This window comes from Dama dama, chromosome 13, assembly GCF_033118175.1.
Source record: "Dama dama isolate Ldn47 chromosome 13, ASM3311817v1, whole genome shotgun sequence".
Taxonomy (NCBI): Eukaryota; Metazoa; Chordata; class Mammalia; order Artiodactyla; family Cervidae; genus Dama; species Dama dama.
The window spans coordinates 54690417-54711488 of record NC_083693.1 but is presented as its reverse complement, the minus strand read 5'-3'; the positions used below and the strand labels follow the sequence as shown (position 1 = coordinate 54711488).

The 21072-nt window shown below is 41.7% G+C and overlaps 1 pseudogene; it reads right to left on the bottom strand.

Moving 5' to 3' along the window:
- Window positions 1-10202: 10202 nt before the first annotated feature.
- On the bottom strand, window positions 10203-10831 carry LOC133068448 (PITH domain-containing protein 1-like; annotated as a pseudogene).
- Window positions 10832-21072: the final 10241 nt, after the last annotated feature.

Sequence of the window (21072 nt, the reverse complement as noted above, 5' to 3'; positions counted from 1 at the left end):
TGTGTTAAAGTATATGTATGGTGAGATAGTGTAAATATTTGTGATTTAAAAATGTGGTCTTCTACTTTGCAAGTCATTTGCTTAAGAAACTTGTCTAAAGTCTTATGAGGATAAGGTCAGGTCTTATTCACCATAATATTTGTTGAGTGGGGCAGAACCTGGTGTCATTTAATGCTCAAGAATGATGTCTGTTAAATAAGTGAATGAATGAATGAGCATGTGTTGTGTTTCACCAAAGTGTAATGAAGCCTTGAGTTTGAGTAGCACCTTATCCTCTACAAATTTCTAGTGGCTCTCATTTATTTATGCAACAACCACATAAGACAAATATTGCAACCCCCATTTAACAGATAGAGAGATGGACAGCATCTTTTTAGGTATATGTTAGGTATAAATAAAAGTGAAACTGGGTTCCAGATTTTGACAAAATAAAAACTTTTGTCAGCGGCCTGTGTTTATACAATGTCACCCACTCTGATAGGGCAAATACACAGAATACTTTACAACTTGCAAAGCCTCTTAGCCTCCTTGGTCTCTTCAGCAAGCATCCAAAATAGGAGCAATTATCATAAGATTGTAGATGAGGTAACTAAGCCTAAGCCACATGACTACTAACGGGAAAAGCCTAACTGGATCCCAGATTTTCTGACATTAAATACAGTTTGTTTCTACTTCACGGCAGATTACACCCCTCCCCTGTCTGTCCACTGCCTTATTTCACTGTCAGACACAAGTCTGTCATCGTTTATCACTCCCTGAGTACATTACTATTCATACCTTTCTGGGTGGCCAAGATATGCTATGGACTTGTTCATTTATCACGTCTTTCTCCTAGTTATCATTCTAACCAGTTTCCTATTATTGCCCTATTACCTCCCTTAATACAGAAGCAGAGTTTTCTCATTTATGTACCTAATTCTATCCTCTTAAATAGATGAGGCCCAACAGCTGACTGACCAGACACTGAACTGGTCAGTTTTCAGATGCCCCTTATTTCTAACGGGAATCCAGAACTGAATGAACTAGAGTGTTTTGCTGTTTGTTTGGTGTAAATTATTGTGCATCTAAGGTGAGTAGCTGCTTGAGGAACTGACATAAAATAATTAATATTCCCAAAACAAAGGGGAAAGTAGCATTAACAAATAGTTTTCTTTTGTTATATAATTAACCTTTGACCATATAGATGTTAGTAAGGTGGTAAAAACCTGGCCGTTTGGAGAATACATTCATCACTTTGGGCATCTACTTACACACACACACACACACACACAAACACACACACACACCCCTCCCTTTTATTTTTCCTTACAGTGAAACAAACTGCTCACCAGCCATTCAAGGTTATTTTTTTCAGGGCTCATTTTTAAGAGATTCTGTTTAAAGGGTTTGGAAACATGTACTTCAATTTGATCTTGAACTCAGGTCTCAGTAATATGAGAATATAGGATTTGGGGCATCTACTCCCACTACACCTTTAGAAAATTACTTTGAAACATTTGGAAATTTTGCATCGGTGGGAGGATGGGGGTGAGTGGGAGCAGTTTTATTATGCACGTCCCTTTATGGGTTGTGGCCAGATATTTTCAATGTGCTATTATCCTAGTTTTATGGAGTTCTTGGACCCTGTTGGTATAAACATCTGGGAATAAGTGGTTGAGTGCAAGCTGTATGCTATTGTGCCTGGGAAGAAATACATTTGTGTTACATTTAAATTTTAATGAATTATTCACAAGGGAAGTAATAACTTAAGTATACTAACTACACATAAGCCAAAATGAGGGATATTTTTAAAAAAAAGCTTTTCTACTGGCTAATATACAAATGTTTCTTTGGGTATTATCTATGTGCATATAATCAAATCATACAGATTCTTGTCTTCACAAATGGCCAGGTCTCCCTGGAGCTTTGGAGAAGGAGACTAATTAGTGAATGAAGGAAAGATTCTGTCACTTATGCCCTTTCAGTAGGTAGACTGGGATGGAACCTGAATTTCATGGTACTCACCCTTTGAGGGGAGAAAATCAATACGTCTATGATCAGTTCCTCTTTTGAAAGTCTTTTTGATTCTGTTCTTTCTCAGACTTCAGTACTTTAATTACATAACTGAGAATATTGTTAGTACTGAGTCTTTTTCTTCCTTTTAGCTTTGCTTCCTCCCTTTCCTCCTCTACCTTTTTCTTTTCTCAAACTCTGTGGAAAGCTCTCATATGTCTCAGCTTTTAGGGACTGAAACCAGAGTCTCCCAGGTCCCTGCTGAGTCCCACATAGTCCACCAGTGTTAGTTCCAGCTCTGCCAACCAGCCTTATCTCTGAGTTGAATGTGAGCAGTGATCCTTTTTCTGGAGGCAGGATAATCCCTCTGGTCCCAGCTTCACAAATTGCCTGAGGAACAGTATTCTCCATGTTTGCACTTTGCCTGGGATAGGCTATCTAGAAGCCTGTGGGGATGGGGCTGGAGCAAAGAGCCACCCCTCTCCCTCGTGGCTGCCGCTGTAACTGGGAGCTCTCATCACCTAACAGGTCCCAGGGTAACAGCAGTTCAGATGCTTGCAGCAGAATTGAGTCTGGGCTGTATCCAGTTTTGATTTTGCTCTTCAGATTAAAATTGATTCACGGCTGAGGAAAGCAAGGAATGGCAGCGAGGGGAAAAAGAGGGGCAAGGGGAGAGAAAGGAAAGGAGGGGAACACACGTGCATGTTCAGAACCCTAACAGGATTGGGTGAGAGCCATCAAGTACCTGGTTCGCTGCAATCGTAAAGTCTGCTTTCACCATCAGCAGTGGGGTTTGGCATCTGGAAGTGATTTCAGTCTGTGATTACCTTTGGACGGCAACGCTTGTTGGTTCTTTACTAACAAGCAAGCACAGACCCAGAGCAAGCCTTTCATGCTAACAAGCAAACAAGCCATCAGGCTGCAGATTTCAAAACCAGAGGAAGGAGGCAGATGTGAAGTGGGTCAAAATTCTGCGGCTTCTCAGGGAAAAAAAAAAAGTTGAGAGAGAAAGGGGAAAAAAGTGCCTTTGTCCTCCTTAGCCCCTTCCCAAAGCACATGGAAAAGTCAACAGTTATTTCATAGATCATATGTCCACCCATGTATTTCTAAACTTTTGGAATGCAACGAACACTGCCTGGGGCAAGCAGTAAAAGACACTTACTCTGCTCAAGTACAGATTATAACTTCGGTAAGCAGAGTGTCTGTGGTCCATCTTCCGTCTGAGACACTCAGGGCCTTGAACCCAAGCCACAAGATATCAGACCGTATTTTCTTTCTCTGTGTGGATTCACTCAGAAATCACCCATTCAAAATGCAGGCAAAGATTAAAGAGGTGAAATGTGAAAATTCAACTCCCCTTCTCCCAATCTATAATGTTTTGTTTCCTAAAATTTCTGCAGTAACCTATTTTTGACATGCTATATATATATTTTTTTTTTTTGAAATGCTGTATTTTGATGCCAACTACCAGCCTCAGATATCCAAAGACTGTGGTTTTAGCTTGTACCTATTGGTGTCATAAAAAACTGTCCATGGGTTTTTAGCATTGACTAGCTTTTGTTAAATTTTAAAGGGAGCCAAGCCAGGCTTTAAGAGCAGAAAGTCTGAAACAAAATCCATTAGATTAAAGAATAGCAATGGAATACTAATGGTGATAAGCCCCAGGATTTCTTTAGTACACATTGTGTGCCAGGCACGGTGCTTGATCTTTATGTGTGTGTGTGTATGCTGTGTTCAGTTGTGTCTGACTCTTTGAGACCGATGGACTGTAGCCTGCCAAGCTCCTCTGTCCATGAGATTTTCCAGGCAAGAATACTGGGATGAGTTGCCATTTCCTCCTCCAGGAGATTTCCGACCCAGGAATCGAACCTGCATCTCCTGCATTGGCAAGCGGAGCCACCTGGGAAGCCCCTTTATATGTATAATTATTTCCATTTAATCCCACCCCAAACCCAGTGGCATGAATTCTGTTATTACCCCTCCATCCCTAGATGAGGAAATGGAGCTTCAGGGGAGTTTCTTGCCCAGAGTCACACAGCTGGTATAAGGTAGAACCAGAACTCAACCCCGGCAGGGGGGGGGGGGGTGGGTCACAGGAGAATGTGGAGAAAATACACTGCGTGTATGTTTCAGGCTCACTGTCCTCAACAAACTAGTGTAACTCAACTCTCCCCAGGATGTGTATTTGGTTTCTGTCCGTGGTGCAGGTGTGTAACCACATCAGTGCTTGCTTTTGTAGGAAGATGGTTGATAGTTATGTGTACTTTCCAACTTATTAAAAGAGATACACCAGAGTTATGTCCAGAGGCATATGACCATTACATCACTGCCTGTACCCCTGTGGGCCCCGAAATAACAAGGCTGGATTAAAACTTCCAAGGATCCTTGCTTTCTGTCATTGAAGCCTGTGGACTTCCTTCCCCTTGTATGTGAGATGGATCTGTTTCTAATACATAGGATACAGCACAATTGATGGGCCACCACTACTGAGTTTGGGTCAGAAAGACTGGCTCTCTAGCTAGTCGGCTCTGAAGGAAGCCCACTGCCATGCTGTGAGAGGCCCTAAGGAGAGACCCACTTGGCTATCGAGTGATGTTTCTGGCCAACAGCCAGGAAATTCAGCTTGGAAGTAGATCCTCTCCCAGTTAAGCTTTGAGAAGGCTCTGGCCTCAGCTTGACATCTTGACCTTGTGAGACCTGAAATCGGAGGCCCCAGCTAAGCTGCTCATAGATTCCCAACAATTAGAAACTCAGATAGTAACTGTTTGTTGCTTTAGATCACCAAGTTTTGGAGTAGCTTTCTACACGGATAACCATATATGCTTATTACAGGTGAAGGGAGGAGAGTAAGCCTGCCTCTTGTGAGTAGCCTTTGGGAGAACTAATCGAGAACCTTGGTCCAAGGAACGTGGCACAAGAATGTTTTCTTCAGGCCATTTCTTGTCACTGGAACACCAGCCCAGCTGGAGCCAGGATGTGGCTTCAGGAGCATTCTAGTCTCTTTGTTAATGGGTGGATGGCTCAGCTTTCTTCCCGCCTGCTTATTATATCAGGACTGATTGTGCTGATTAGCTCAGGGGAGAGTGAAACTGAACTAAATTTGTAGCTCTTGAAAAAAGAACCAGGTCTAAGGCAGAGGAACAAACTCAAATTGAAGCTTAACAGGCCCTCATCCTGCCCTCAGGTAGCTCACGGCCCCTCCCACACAGGTGTGAGTCATCCTTGGAGACGGCCTGCAGCCACGTGACCCTTCATGATGTGGAGACAGTGCAAAACAACAGTCTGCCAGCCAAAGAACAACCCAAAGATTAGATTTTTTATTCAGTCTCTTGAGGTAGCATCCAAGTGGGGAGTTCATTCTTTTCTTTTTTTTTCCATTTATTTTTATTAGTTGGAGGCTAATTACTTTACAATATTGTAGTGGTTTTTGCCATACAGTGACATGAATCAGCCATGGATTTACATGTGTTCCCCATCCTGAACCCCCTCCCACCCCACCCCCCCATCCCATCCCTCTGGGTCTTCCCAGTGCACCAGCCCCGAGCACTTGTCTCATGCATCCAACCTGGACTGCTGGTCTGTTTCACCCTTGATAGTATACTTGTTTCAATGCTATTCTCTCAGAACATCCCACCCTCGCCTTCTCCCACAGAGTCCCAAAGTCTGTTCTGTACATCTGTGTCTCTTTTCCTGTTTTGCATATGGGGTTATCATTACCATCTTTTTAAATTCCATATATATGCATTAGTTTATTGTATTGGTCTTTATCTTTCTGGCTTACTTCACTCTGTATAATGGGCTCCAGTTTCATCCATCTCATTAGACCTGATTCAAATGAATTCTTTTTAATGGCTGAGTAATATTCCATGGTGTATATGTACCACAGCTTCCTTATCCATTCGTCTGCTGATGGGCATCTAGATTGCGTCCCTTTCCTGGCTATTATAAACAGTGCTGCGATGAACATTGGGGTACACGTGTCTCTTTCAGATCTGGTTTCCTCAGTGTGTATGCCCAGGAGTGGGATTGCTGGGTCATATGGCAGTTCTATTTCCAGTTTTTTAAGGAATCTCCACACTGTTCTCCATAGTGGCTGTACTAGTTTGCATTCCCACCAACAGTGTAAGAGGGTTCCCTTTTCTCCACACCCTCTCCAGCATTTATTGCTTGTAGACTTTTGGATAGCAGCCATCCTGACTGACGTGTAATGGTTCCTCATTGTGGTTTTGATTTGCATTTCTCTGATAATGAGTGATGTTGAGCATCTTTTCATGTGTTTGTTAGCCATCTGTATGTCTTCTTTGGAGAAATGTCTGTTTAGATCTTTGGCCCATTTTTTGATTGGGTCATTTATTTTTCTGGAATTGAGCTGCAGGAGTTGCTTGTATATTTTTGAGATTAATCCTTTGTCTGTTACTTCATTTGCTATTATTTTCTCTCATTCTGAAGGCTGTCTTTTCACCTTGCTTATAGTTTCCTTTGTTGTGCAAAAGCTTTTAATTTTAATTAGGTCCCATTTGTTTATTTTTGCTTTTATTTCCAATATTCTGGGAGGTGGGTCTTTTAAAGGATTCAAATAATTTTATCGTATTTGAAATTCACAACTCCCAACACATTTTAAAAAAATATTATTGAGTCCCATTTTATAGGCAACCTACACTTATCTAGATGACTAGCCCAAGATTTCACAGGTTTTCTTTTTTTAATTTACTTTATTGACGTAGAATTGATTTACAATGTGTATTAGTTTCTGGCGATTCAGAAACTAATACACATTATATATATATATATATATATATATATATATATATATATATATATATATATATATGTAATAGTTTGGAGGAACAAGATGGCGGAGGAGTAGGTGGACGTGGAGTACATCTCTCTCCACGGGTACATCAGGAATACACCTTCAGACACAGAACTGCATGCAAAACACCTGCCGAGAGCAGATAGGAGTTCCTGACCAGTGGAAAAGAATATATAGAACCACGGAAAAGTTGGTAGGATGAAGGAATTAGGGGGAAAAACAGGAGTGTTAGTAGAACTGGACCTGCCTTCGGTGGGTGGGGGAACTGAAGCGGGGCTCTGATCCCCACATCAGGGCAACTGTCTGAGTCAGGGGAGGGACATTTAAGGCTGAGAGTGAAACAGCGGACCTGTGGCAGCCTAAATGGGATGAGAATCAGAGTCGAAGCCATACACACCCCGGACAGGAACATGGGCCTCCTGGAAGGAGCAGCAGCTAGGAGCTGGAGTTTAGGGATTGCGGAGCAATCCCAGGGTGAGGGCTGCTGTTGACTGCCGAGAGACGGACTGAGGGGATGTAAGGGAGGACGTGTGGTGGGAAATGCCGGTGGAGGAAAGCCAAGCAGCCATGGAAGCAAGGTGATACTGCTAAGTCACATGTAGAGGGTGGAGCCATCACCACAGCCTTTCCCTCCCCACATGCCAGCATTGGCAGCTGAACAATAGAGACACTGGCCCATCAAACACTTGATGCACTGAACCACAGAGTAGAACCCCACCCAGAGTGCTCTTTTAAGTGACTGATGCACCTAACTATAGAGTAGGACCCCACCCAGGGTGCCCCTTTAAGTGACAACATGCAGATCTACAGTGTAGGACCCCAGCCAGGGGTGCCCCTCTATGTGCCTGACGTGCAGAACAACAGATAAGGACCCAGGCAAGGGAGCCTCTAAGTGCCTGAATGGGCAGAGCTACAGAGAAAGACTGGCCAAAGAGACCTTCAATCACCAGCTACAAGTGGCTCGAAAAAAGACTCCGACAGGGCCACAACTCCTGCAGGGGAGGCAATCTGTGTCCCTGCACACTTGGCGCCGCCAGGGTCCCCGCAAGCCAAGCAGCTGCGCCACCTTCACGATCAACTCTCACTGGGGCAGAGCTGCCAGAGGCGAAAATAGTCTTGCATCTATGTGCACAGGATCACTTTGGTCGTGTCTGACTCTTTGCGACCCCGTAGACTGTGGCCTGCCTGGCTTCTCTGTCAGGGAGGGGGTGGTTCTCCAGGCAAGAATACTGGAGCGTATTGGCCAATACTGGTTGCCATGCCCTTCTAGAGCACTCTATTTCCTGCTGCCCTAGGCGCCAACCCCCCTGAGTACCTGGTGCTGCCAGAACCCCTGTGACCCAAGCAGCTGCACCACCTCCACACCTGGCCCTCACAGGGGCAAGCCCAAGTCCTCCAGGGCAACCTCAGGGGCAAACCCCAGTGGGCAACCCACGTGCAGAGGTGGAAATAAAACCACAACTGAAACCCAGGGGCAGTGGGGCTAAGGAAGAAGACCCAAAACCTTCCCACCAGCTGTACAAACTGCAGATTAAATCCACACGATAAACTTGGCAGACTCTGTGTCTATGGAATATATAAAAGACCACTGAGAGCTCCCACCAAAGAAGACACACTAGTTCTGGTAGCTGTGGACATTGGAGGCAAGAACACACAGGAGAAGGGCCAGATTAGAATCTGAGTTGTCCCCACAGCAGGTCCAGAGACCAGCACAGTGTTGGAGGGCATCCTAGGGAGGTGAGGTGGACTGTGACTCCCCACAAGGGAATGGACTCTGACAGCTGTGGCTCAAGAAAAACATTTATTATTCTTATGGTTTGATTTGTTCTGTAGATTCTTTTGGATTTTTTTTTTTTTTGTCCTTTTCCCCCCTCTCTGTTGTAGTTGTTGATTTTATTGGCACTGTGAAATCTAATTAAGCTTTTGAGCTTTTTTTTTTCCTCCTCAGTCACATTTTTTATTGTTGTTATAAATCTCTGCCTCTCAGTTGGACTTTTGCAGTTCTTCGGAGTTTTCCTTTTTTTTTTTTTTTTTAATTTTCTCTCGTTTTAATTTTTAAACTTATTATTATTTTTTATACATTTATTCCTTTGTTTGCTTTTCCTACTGTTCTTTCCTCCTTCCAGTTAGTCTTTAATGTATATAAATATTCTTTATCTACCTCTGTTTAACTTTGCATATCTATTCTTTCTTTTCTTTCTTTCCTTGCCTCTCAACATGTTTGTTAGTTTTATTTTCATAGCTTTATCCCCCGATTGGCACCTTGCTTTAGTTTTGTTTTCCAGTTTGTGCTTTAATTAGTTTTGTTCCTAACTAGTAGATATAATTTTTGGTTTCCTTTGTTCGCCAGGTCAATCTGTTGTACTTTATTTTTGTTGGACTGTTTTTATTTTGCTTATGAGTGTATATGTATATGTGTATATTAAGTCACACTTTTTATTGTTGCTATAAACCTCTGCTTATACATTGAGCTTTTGCAGTTCTGTGGAGTTTTCTTTTTTTCTTTCTTCTTCCTTTTTTTTTTTTTTTTCTTTTCTCTTTTTAATAATTTTAATTTTTTTTTAAGTCTGGCAAGGATTTATTAGGAAACTTATTAGTCACAGTGAATAAAAAGCCATGAACAGAAGAACTGAGATCTCCAAATTCTGCCACTGGGCTTACAACACTAGTTAGAAGCTGATAAACATTAAGGATGTCCCAAAGAGAAGCGTATCAAAGTCCCAGTCTTACCCTGACCAGGATACCCCCAAACACAGAAACAATGCCCATGCTCTCCTCAGACTGCTGACCTGGGCAAGAGGGGGAAAAGGCCCTCTCAAGCTATAAACCAGCATCAGGAGATTCGTGCTCTTCAAGCTGTACCGTGGAACACTGGTGCATGACAGACAACTCCAACCTGGGCAATTTGACAAGAATGTTGAAAGATGACAGGGAGAAGGAGCAATCAGGGACAAGTATTTCTAGCTGGAGACCCTCCTGATGGTTAAGGCAAACACAATGCTGAGGCTTCAGAAAGTTTACTGCAGCCCAGGAATAGTTTCCATTTTAAAAAACAAGTCACACAATAATCCTGCCACAAAACAACAAGACAATGGGGATCCCATGGCCACATAAACTGGGAAGGCAGGCATTATCCATGGCTGCCAGATACTGACCAGTCCAAGACCCAATTTCTGTAAGGCCCCAGAGAACCACAGTTGTCCCTTGGCACCCATACAACCCTTCCTGGGGATGTGGTGACTTCCATAGATCAGGTTTCTGCAGCAAGCCCCAGAGACAAAGCTTGAAAGAGGCTGTGGCAGCCAGCTCTCTTCGGAGCTACATCTCTCTTTGTGCTTCCCAGCAGGATGTCATACGTCTTCACTGACAATGCCTCTGTGGGAGTCTTGGCCAGCCCTTAGGAAATAAAGTGTGTCTGTGGGGTAACCTGATGGACTCTGTGGTCAGCTGGATTGGCTGATCTTCATAATCGCAGATGGTCACCTCATGTCTGTGAAGCTCAGTCCATTCTCCTCTCAGGCCAATATAAAAGACCTTTGTGGTATCGGCTCCAGAGTTTTTTGAACTATGAACTGAGAAAGGATAGACATTTGGAAAACAAGACATTTTTGTAGTATACTCTTCCCCTGTAAGATCTGGGTTCAGACTAAAAGTCTGATCTAGCTCCCTGTCTGTATCATCAAAGGACATCTGTGGAATGTTCTTGTACAGTCTCATCTCAGAGGGCTGTGAGTCATCATCTTCTCCCATTATAATGATGCCTTTGAGCTTGACGTTGCCTGTAAATGGAATATTAAACAGAAACTGTTGGTCTGCATCATTTTCAACAAACTTGGAGCCGTCTGTCCGCTCCTCTCGCAGCTTGGAGATGAGGAGGCCACTGCCCGCGCAGTTCTCACCGAGGCACCGCAGCCGCCCCGGGTCGACGCGCAGGTGCAGGCCGTGGGCCGGCCGCGGCTCTGGCGGCTGCTCCCGTTTGGCGGCGCGGCGGCACCCGGCCCCGCCGCGACTGCGGCCGTGCGACATGGCGACGCCGCTGCCCACGCGTCCCCTTGGCCCTGCTGAGCCACGGCCGCTCCCCCCACTCGCATTTGGCTCTGGCCTAATTTTAATTTTTTAAACCTATTATATATTTTTTTCTACATTTATTTCTTTGTTTGCCTTTCCTACTATTCTTTTTCCCTTGCAGTTAATCTTTAATGGATATAAATCTTCTTCATCTACCTCTGTTTAACTTTGCATATCTATTCTTTCTTTCTTTCCATTCCTCTCAACATACGTGTTAGTTTTGTTTTCATTGCTTTATTCCCCAGTTGGCACCGTGCTTTAGTTTTGTTTTCCAGTTTGTGCTTTAGTTAGTTTTGTTCTTAACTGGTTAATATAATTTTTTATTTCTTTTGTTCGCCAGATCAATCTGTTGTACTTTATTTTTGTTGAACTGTTTTGACTTTGCTCATGGGTGTATATGTATATGTGTGTATTCCATTATTTTAATTATTATTTGCTTGATTTTGTAACTGTCATTTGTCTGAGGTTCATCTTTGGTTTATTGTTTTGGGGTATTTGTGTTTTTTTTGGGGGGCGGGTATTTGTTTTAATCTCACTTAATGCCATAACAAACCACTTGTGGAATCTTTGTTCCTGAGCAGAGGTCAAGCCCTGAGCCTTTGGAGTGGGAGCACTGACTCCAAGACCCTAGACTCCCAGAGAACTAACTCTAGAGAGTATCAAATAGTGAGAACTCACACAAAGGAAACCACTTGAATACAAGGCCTGGCATCACCCAACCACCAGCAGCACTCTGTGTAGGACGCCTCATCTAAACAACAAACAAAACAAAAATGCAAACCCAATAAGCAGCAGACAGGATTACACCTCACTCAGCCTTGCCCATCAGAGGAAAACCAAACAAATAAACAAACAACAACAACAACAACAACAAAAACTCAGCACAAATCTCACCCTATCCGAAGCTTAAACAAACCACTGGACCAACCTTAGGAGGGCAGAAACCAAAAGGAAGAAAGAATTCAACCTTGAAGCCTGGGAAAAGAAGACCTCAAATACAATAAGTTTAAAAAAAAAAGAAGAAAATACAGAGAAATACTACACAAATGAAGGAACAAACCAGAAACATGGAAGTCAAAATAAATGAAGAGGAAACAGGCAAACTACCTGAAAAAGAATTCAGAATAATGATAGTAAAGATGATCAAAAACCTTGAAAACAAAATGGAGAAAATGCAAGAATCAATTAACAGAGACCTAGAAGAATTAAAGAATAAACATGCAGAGGCAAACAACACAATTACTGAAATTAAAAATACTCTAGAAGGAATCAATAGCAGAATATCTGAAGCAGAAGAACGAATCCGTGAACTGGAAGATAAAATGGTGGAAATAACTTCTGAAGAACAGAATAAAGTAAAAAGATGAAAAGAACTGAGAATAGTCTCAGAGACCTCTGGGACAATATCAAATGCACCAACATTCGAATTATAGGGGTCCCAGAAGATGAAGGGAAAAAGAAAGGGTATGAGAAAATTTTTGAAGAGATTATAGTTGAAAACGTCCCCAACATGGAAAAGGAAATGGTCAATCAATTCCAAGAGGCACAAAGAGTCCCATATAGGATAAACCCAAGGAGAAACACACCAATATACATACTAATCAAACTAACAAAGACTAAACACAAAGAAAGAATATTAAAAGCAGCAAGGGAGAAGCAACAAGTAACATAAAAGGGAAACCACATATGCTTAACAGCTGATCTTTCAGCAGAAATCTGCAGGCCAGAAGGGAATGGCAGGATGTATTTAAAGTACTGAAAGGGAAAAATCTACATCCAAGATTACTGTACCCAACAAGGATCTCATTCAAAATTGATGGAGAAATAAAAAGCTTCTCAGACAAGCAAAAGTTAAGAGAATTGAGTACCACCAAACCACTTTACAAATGTTAAAGGGACTTATATAGTCAAGAAGTACTAGAGAAGAAAAAAGATCTATAAAATCAACCCCAAATAATAAAAAAAAATGGCAATAGGAACATATAAATCAATAATTACTTTAAATGTAAATGGACTAAATGCTCCAAGGAAAAGAAACAGACTGGCTGAATGGATACAAAAACAAGACCCATATATATGTAGTCTACAAGAAACTCACTTCAGACCTAAACACACATATAGACTGAAAGTGAGAGGATGGAAAAATATATTCCATGCAAATGGAAGCAAAAGAAAGTTGGAGTAGCAACCCTCATATCAGACAAAATAGATCTTAAAATAAAGAAGACTACAAGAGATAAGGAAGGACACTATATAATGATCAAGGGATCAGTCCAAAAGGAAGATATAACAATTGTAAATATCTATGCACCCAACATAGTAGCACCTCAGTACATCAGACAAACACGAACAGACATAAAAGAAGAAATTGACAGTAACACAATAATAGTAGGAGACTTGAACACCCCACTCACACCAATGGACAGATCATCAAAACAGAAAACTAATAAGGAAACACAAGTCCTTTTTTTTTGTTCATTTATTTTTATTAGTTGGAGGCTAATTACTTTACAATATTGTAGTGGTTTTTGCCATACATTGACATGAATCAGCCATGGATTTACATCTGTTCCCCATCCTGATCCCCCCTCCCACCTCCCTCCCCATCCCATCCCTCTGGGTCTTCCCAGTGCATCAGCCCTGAGCACTTGTCTCATGCATCCAACCTGGGATGGTGATCTGTTTCACCCTTGATAGTATACTTGTTTCAATGCTATTCTCTCAGAACATCCCACCGTCGCCTTCTTCCACAGAGTCCCAAAGTCTGTTCTGTACATCTGTGTCTCTTTTTCTGTTTTGCATATAGGGTTATCGTTACCATCTTTTTAAATTCCATATTTATGCGTTAGTTTATTGTATTGGTCTTTATCTTTCTGGCTTACTTCACTCTGTATAATGGGCTCCAGTTTCATCCATCTCATTAGAACTGATTCAAATGAATTCTTTTTAATGGCTGAGTAATATTCCATGGTGTATATGTACCACAGCTTCCTTATCCATTCGTCTGCTGATGGGCATCTAGATTGCGTCCCTTTCCTGGCTATTATAAATAGTGCTGCGATGAACATTGGGGTACACGTGTCTCTTTTAGATCTAGTTTCCTCGGTGTGTATGCCTAGGAGTGGGATTGCTGGGTCATATGGCAATTCTATTTCCAGTTTTTTAAGGAATCTCCACACTGTTCTCCATAGCGGCTGTACTAGTTTGCATTCCCACCAACAGTGTAAGAGGGTTCCCTTTTCTCCACACCCTCTCCAGCATTTATTGCTTGTAGACTTTTGGATAGCAGCCATCCTGACTGACGTGTAATGGTACCTCATTGTGGTTTTGATTTGCATTTCTCTGATAATGAGTGATGTTGAGCATCTTTTCATGTGTTTGTTAGCCATCTGTATGTCTTCTTTGGAGAAATGTCTGTTTAGATCTTTGGCCCATTTTTTGACTGGGTCATTTATTTTTCTGGAATTGAGCTGCAGGAGTTGCTTGTATATTTTTGAGATTAATCCTTTGTCTGTTACTTCATTTGCTATTATTTTCTCCCATTCTGAAGGCTGTCTTTTCACCTTGCGTATGATAATAAGGAAACACAAGTCTTTTTTTTTTTTTTCATACAGTAAATAAACTTTATTTTTTTGTTCTGAGATGACATTGCCAACAGTCACAGATTTGCATACGATACAGTTATGTATTGGCTATTTACAATTTACAGTAGTATTTTTTCCTCTGAAAAATATAAGTACAAAAGCTAAGTAAACAATAAGGTACTGCCATTTGGATTTATCATATGTCAGAGCTTAAAGAACTAGTCTTTAGCAAATATTCAACAAATCAATAAGGAAACACAAGTCTTAAATGATACATTAGGTGAGGTGGATCTCACTGATATCTTCAGGACATTCCATCCAAATGCAGAAGAATACACCTTCTCCTCAAGTGTCTCCACATGGAACATTCTCCAGGATAGACCACATCGTGGGTCACAAATCAAGCTTCAGTAAATTTAAGAAAATTGAAATTGTATCAAGCATCTTCTCCAACCACAACACTATAAGACTAGATATCAATTACAAGAAAAAAAACTGTAAGAAACACAAACACATGGAGATTAAACAACATGTTTCTAAATAACCAACAAGTTACTGAAGAAATCAAAAAGGAAAATCAAAGAATTTCTAGAAACAAATGACAATGAAAGCACAACAGCTCAATACCTATGGGATGCAGCAAAAGCCGTTCTAAGAGGGAAGTTTATAGCAATACAATCTTATCTCAAGAAACAAGAAAAACATAGAATAGACAACCTAACTTTCCACCTAAAACAACTGGAAAAAGAACAACAAAAAAAAAAAACCTTGAAGTTAGTGGAAGGAAAGAGATCATAAATATCCAAGCAGAAATAAATGAAAAAGATATGAAAGAAACAATAGTAAAGATTATTAAAACTAAAAGCTGGTTCTTTGAGAAGATAAACAAAATTGACAAAACTTTAGCCAGACTCATCAAGAAAAAAAGAGAAGAATCAAATCAATAAAATTAGAAATGAAAAAGGAGAGGTTACAACACACAATGCAGAAATACAAAGGATTATAAGAGACTATTATGAACAACTATATGGCAATAAAATGGATAACTTGTAAGAAATGGACGGATTCTTATAAAAGTTAAATCTTCCAAGACTGAACCAGGAAGAAATAGAAATTATGAACTACCCAATTACAAGCACTGAAATTGAAGCTGTGATCAAAAACCTCCCCAAAAACCAAAAGCCCAGGACCCGTTGGCTTCACAGGAGAATTCTATCAAACATTTAGAGAAGAGCTAATGCCTATCCTTCTGAAACTCTTTCAAAAAATTGCAGAGGAAGGAACACTTCCAAACTCATTCTACGAGGCCACCATCACCCTGATACCAAAACCAGACAAAGACAACACAAAAAAAGAAAACTACAGGCCAATATCACTGATGAACATAGATGCAAAAATCCTCAACAATATGTTAGCAAAGAGGATTCAGCAACACATCAAAAAGCTCATACACTATGATCAAATTGGGTTTATTCCAGAGATGCAAGGATTCTTCAATATACGGAAATCAATCAATGTAATACACCATATTAGCAAATTGAAAGATAAAAACCATATGATCATCTCAATAGATGCACAAAAAGCCTTCAACAAGTTTCAGCACCCATTTATGATTAAAACTCTTCAAAAAATGGGTACAGAATGGACCTACCTCAACATAGTAAAGGCCATATATGATAAGCCTACAGCAAACATTATTCTCAATGGTGAAAAACTGAAAGCATTCCCCGTAAGATCAGGAACAAGACAAAGGTGTCCACTTGCACCACTGTTATTCAACATAGTTCTGGAAGTCCTAGCTACAGCAATCAGAGAAGAAAAAGAAATAAAAGAAATCCAGATCAGAAAAGAAGAAATAAAGCTCTCACCCTTTGCAGATGACATGATACTGTACATAGAAAACCCTATAGATAGTATCAGAAAATTACTAGAGCTATTCAGCAAATTTATCAAAATTGCAGGATAAAAAATCAATACACAGAAATCACTTACATTTCTATATACTAACAATGAAAATTCAGAATGAGAAGTTAAGAAATCAATCCCATTCACCAAAAAGAATTGCAACAAAAATAATTAAAAGCAACAAATGAATTTAACAGATTTAATGCAACAAAAAGAATTAAATATCTTGGAATAAACTGACCTAAGGAGACAAAAGAACTGTACACAGAAAATTGTAAGACACTGATGAAAGAAATCAAAGACAACATAAACAGATGGAGAGATATTCCATGTTCCTGGGTAGGAAGAATCAATATTATGAAAATGACTATACTACCAAATGCAATCTAAAATTCAGTGCTACCCCTATCAAATCACCAATGGCATATTTCACAGAACTAGAACAAAAAACTTCACAATTCATAGGGAAACACAAAAGATCCCAAATAGCCAAAGCTGTCTTGAGAAAGAAGAATGGAGCTGGAGGAATCCCCTTCCTGACTTCATATTATACTACAAAGCTACAGTCATCAAGACAGTATGGTACTGGCACAAAAACAGAAACGTAGACCAATGGAACAAGATAGAAAGCCCAGAAATTAACCCATGCATCTATGGGTACCTTATTTTTGACAAAGGAGGCAAGGATTTACATGGGACAAAGACAGCCTTTTCAATAAATGGTACTGGGAAAACTGGACAGCTACATGTCCAGAATGAAATTAGAACACTTCCTAACACCATACACAAAGATAAACTCAAAATGAATTATAGACTGAAATGTAAGACTAGAAACTATAAAACTCTTAGAGGAAAACAGGCAGAACACTCAATGACATAAATCAAAGCAAGATCCTCTATGACCCACCTCCTAGAGTAACAGAAATAAAAACAAAAGTAAACAAGTGGGACTTGATTAAACTTAAAAGCTTTTGCACAGCAAAGGAAACTATAAGCAAGGTGAAAAGACAACCCTCAGAAAGGAGAAAATAATAGCAAATGAAACAACTGACAAAGGATTAATTTCCAAAATATACAAGCAGCTCATGCAACTCAATACCGGAAAAACAAACAACCCAATCAAAAAGTGGGGAAAAGACCTAAACAGACATTTCTCCAAAGAAGACATACAGATGGCTAACAAACACGTGAAACGATGCTCAACCTCACTCATTATTAAAGAAATGCAAATTAAAACTACAATGAGATATCACCTCACACCAGTCAGAATGGCCATCATCAAAAAGTCTACAGACAATAAATGCTGGAGAGGGTGTGGAGAAAAGGGAACACTCTTGCACTGTTGGTGGGAATGTAAATTGATACAGCCACTATGGAAGATGGTATGGAGATTCCTTAAAAAACTAGAAATTAAACCACCTTTTGACCCAGCAATCCCACTCCCAGGCATATACTTTGAGAAAACCAAAATGGAAAAAGACACATGTATCCCATTGTTCATTGCAGCACTATTTACAATATCTAAAACATGCAAGCAACCTAGATATCCATCGACAAATGAATGGATCAAGAAGTTGTGGTACATATACACAATAAAAAGGAACACATTTGAGTCAATCCTAATGAGATAAATGAACCTAGAACCTTACAGTGAAGTAAGTCAGAGAGAGAAAGATAAATATTGTATTCTATGGAATCTAGAAAAATGGTACTGAAGAATTTATTTACAGGGCAGCAATAGAGAAACAGACATAGAGAGTAGACTTACGGACATGGGGAAAGGGGAGGAGAGGGTGAGCTGTATGGAAACAGTAACAGGGAAATATACATTGCCATATGTAAAATAGATAGCCAATGAGAATTTGCTGTATGGCTCAGGAAACTCAAACAGGGGCTCAACCTAGAGGGATGAGATGGGGAGGGAGATGGGAGGGAGATTCAAAAGGCAGGGGACATATGTATACCTATGGCTGATTCATGTTGACGTTTGACAGAAAACAACAACAAAATTCTGTAAAGCAATTATCTTTCAATAAAAAGATAATTTAAAAAAATAGTTTGCATCTGCCTCATCCCAAATTCCCAATCCATCTCTCTCTGTTGGCAACTGCAGGTATGTTCTCTGTGCCTGTGAGTCTGTTTCTGTTTTGTAGATAAGTTCATTTGTACCATATTTTAAATTCCACATATGTGATATCACATGGTATTTGCCTTTCTCTGTCTGACTTACTTCACTTAGTATGATAATCTCTAGGTCCATGTTGCTGCAAATGGCATCTGTTGACGGGCATTAAGGTTGCTTCATGTTTTGACTATTGTAAATAGTCCTGCTATGAACATAGGACCGCATGTATCTTTTCAAATTATAGTTTTGTGCAGGAGTTGGACTGCTAGATCATATGTCAATTCAAGTTTTAGTTTTTTGAGGAACCTGTTTAGTTTTTTGTGGAAACAGCATACTGTTTCCCATAGTGGCTGCAGGAGTCCATACTTAATGCACAGCAAAATATCTTCAGAATCACCTCTCTCAGTTTCAGCCATTCTCAAGTTCCTCCTCACTACTGGCAGCTGCTCCTCCTCATTCCCTCTCAACTCCCAATTTAGGACTTTTTTTTTTACATTAAAAAAAAAAAAAAACCCGTAAAAACAAACAAACAAAAAAAACCCACCAGAATATTTTTTTTTATTTTTTAAAAATTTATTTATTTATTTACTTTTGGCTGCCCTGGGTCTTCACTGCTGCTTCCCAGCTTTCTCTAGTTGCGGCCCGTGGGAGCTCCTCTCTAGTTGTGGTGTGCAGGCTTCTCATTGTTTTGGCTTCTCTTGCTGCAGCTCCCAGGCTCCAGAGTGCAGACTTAGTAGTTGTGGCACAGGATCTCAGCTGCCTCATGGCATGTGAGATCTTCCAGGACCAGGGGTGAACCCGTGTCCCCTGCATTGGCAGTGGGGTCACCACTGGAACACCAAGGGAGGTCCTTAGGACTTTTTAAAACTAGCTTTTTACCGCGCCCCTCCCCTTCATTCTTGTTTCTTTCTGATGGACATCTTCTTGTCCACAAGTCACATGCTGGCAGGTGGGTAGGGCCACACTGCGTGTGGCTTTTTCTGTTTGGCTTCTACCACAATGCAAATTTGGCTTAATTTGAGACAGGGTTATATATGACCACAAGGGGGCTCCCTTCTGGCCTGGCAGAGTGGAGGCCTGCATCTCACCTGCTTCTGCTTCTCAGGCCCCGACTCTCTGCTGCTTCTCCACTGGCCTTGCCCACTGCACCTCGGCCCGGCTTTGCCAACATTTCGCTCTGTGCCTCCTGCTGCAGCTTCACACCCAGCTCCCCACGCTGACTCTGAGATGGAAGAGAAAGGACTGTGCCCAGTGGACAAGCCAGGATTTTCTTTAGGGGGCAGAGTGCGGGAAGGGAAAGAGGCAGAGAATATACACAGGATAAGAAAGCTTGTCCCTGTTACATGTAAAATTGCAAACTCTGATAAATGCCATGAAGGAAAAGAGCATAGATTCTTGCTCAGTGCCTGCCAACACCAAGACGATGATTGCAAAGCCTGTGTCCTTAAGCCCTGAAGCGGCACGGCCTCTGTGGAAGGAGTCCTGTGGGCCTGGGCTGAAGCACGCATGGGGTCTGCTGCACCCGTGTCAGCTCTGCTCCGGTGACACGGGGAACCTGGCGAGGGCAGCCCGTGGGCCTTCGCTCTGCGGAGCGTGTGGCTCTGCTCTGTTTTAAGAAGGAAACCAGGAATGAGCTGATGGGTTTGTTCTGGCAGCAAGATGCGGAGCTCGCTTAGGAAAGGAAGACCAAGGTTTATTATGATTGGGTGAAGCCCTTAATTGCCACTTTGGATGAAGCTTAGTTTTAAAAATTCATATTCTGTAGCCAAAGGGCCTCTCCTCTTACAGAAGTACTGCGGCTAATTAATGGCTGGGCATCTTGTAAGAGGCGGCTATTTATTTTTAGTAAAAACTTCTTGGAATTTTCCTGACTTCTGCCCCCTTCCAGTGCCCTTGGCTGCTAGAGGATGTTAACAGGCTTGAGTAGGGCTGAACTTTGCTCACCGCCAGTGAGCCTTTTCCAGGGATTCTTCTCTTTGGGGGAGGGAATGAGCATGGCTCTGGCTCCTCTCCGGCTGCCCCCAGCTGGTGGCCCAGCTGCTGAGGCAAGAGCCAGAACCGAGTGGTTGGCCCCCCGGTTCCCCTCCAGAGATGGTGAGATTTTCCCTCCCCGGCTTAGATGCCAAGAAGGGCGTAGAGAAGCCCATCAGCCCAGTGACGAGGGGCTGAGAAGACAGGCAAGGCTCTGAGGTATACAGATATCCCTGGCTGTCTTGCCATTGTCCATCTGGGTTCACTCCTTACCCCCCTTTTCCAACTCAGGGCCCGACAAGGCTCACCTGTGTGGACCCGCCACAGCTCCCCTGCCCCCTGGCTTTCTGCCTTCCCTGGGGTTTGGCGGGTGTGGGACACCAGCAGGAGATGGGGGTGGGCGTGTCCTTCCCTGGACCCGGGCCATGGGGCTACAGGTCTCGTCAGGAGAGCCTCTTCACACAAGTTGCTCTGTTCATGTTTCAGAAGCCAGGTTCACCTCTTCCCTTCAGAGCAGGGGCAGTAACGGAGCCCCACCGTGGCTAGCCCATTGCTGCCCACACTTTGGCCAAGAGCTTGCTTATTCAACCTACCATCAACCTTCTTTGAGTGCA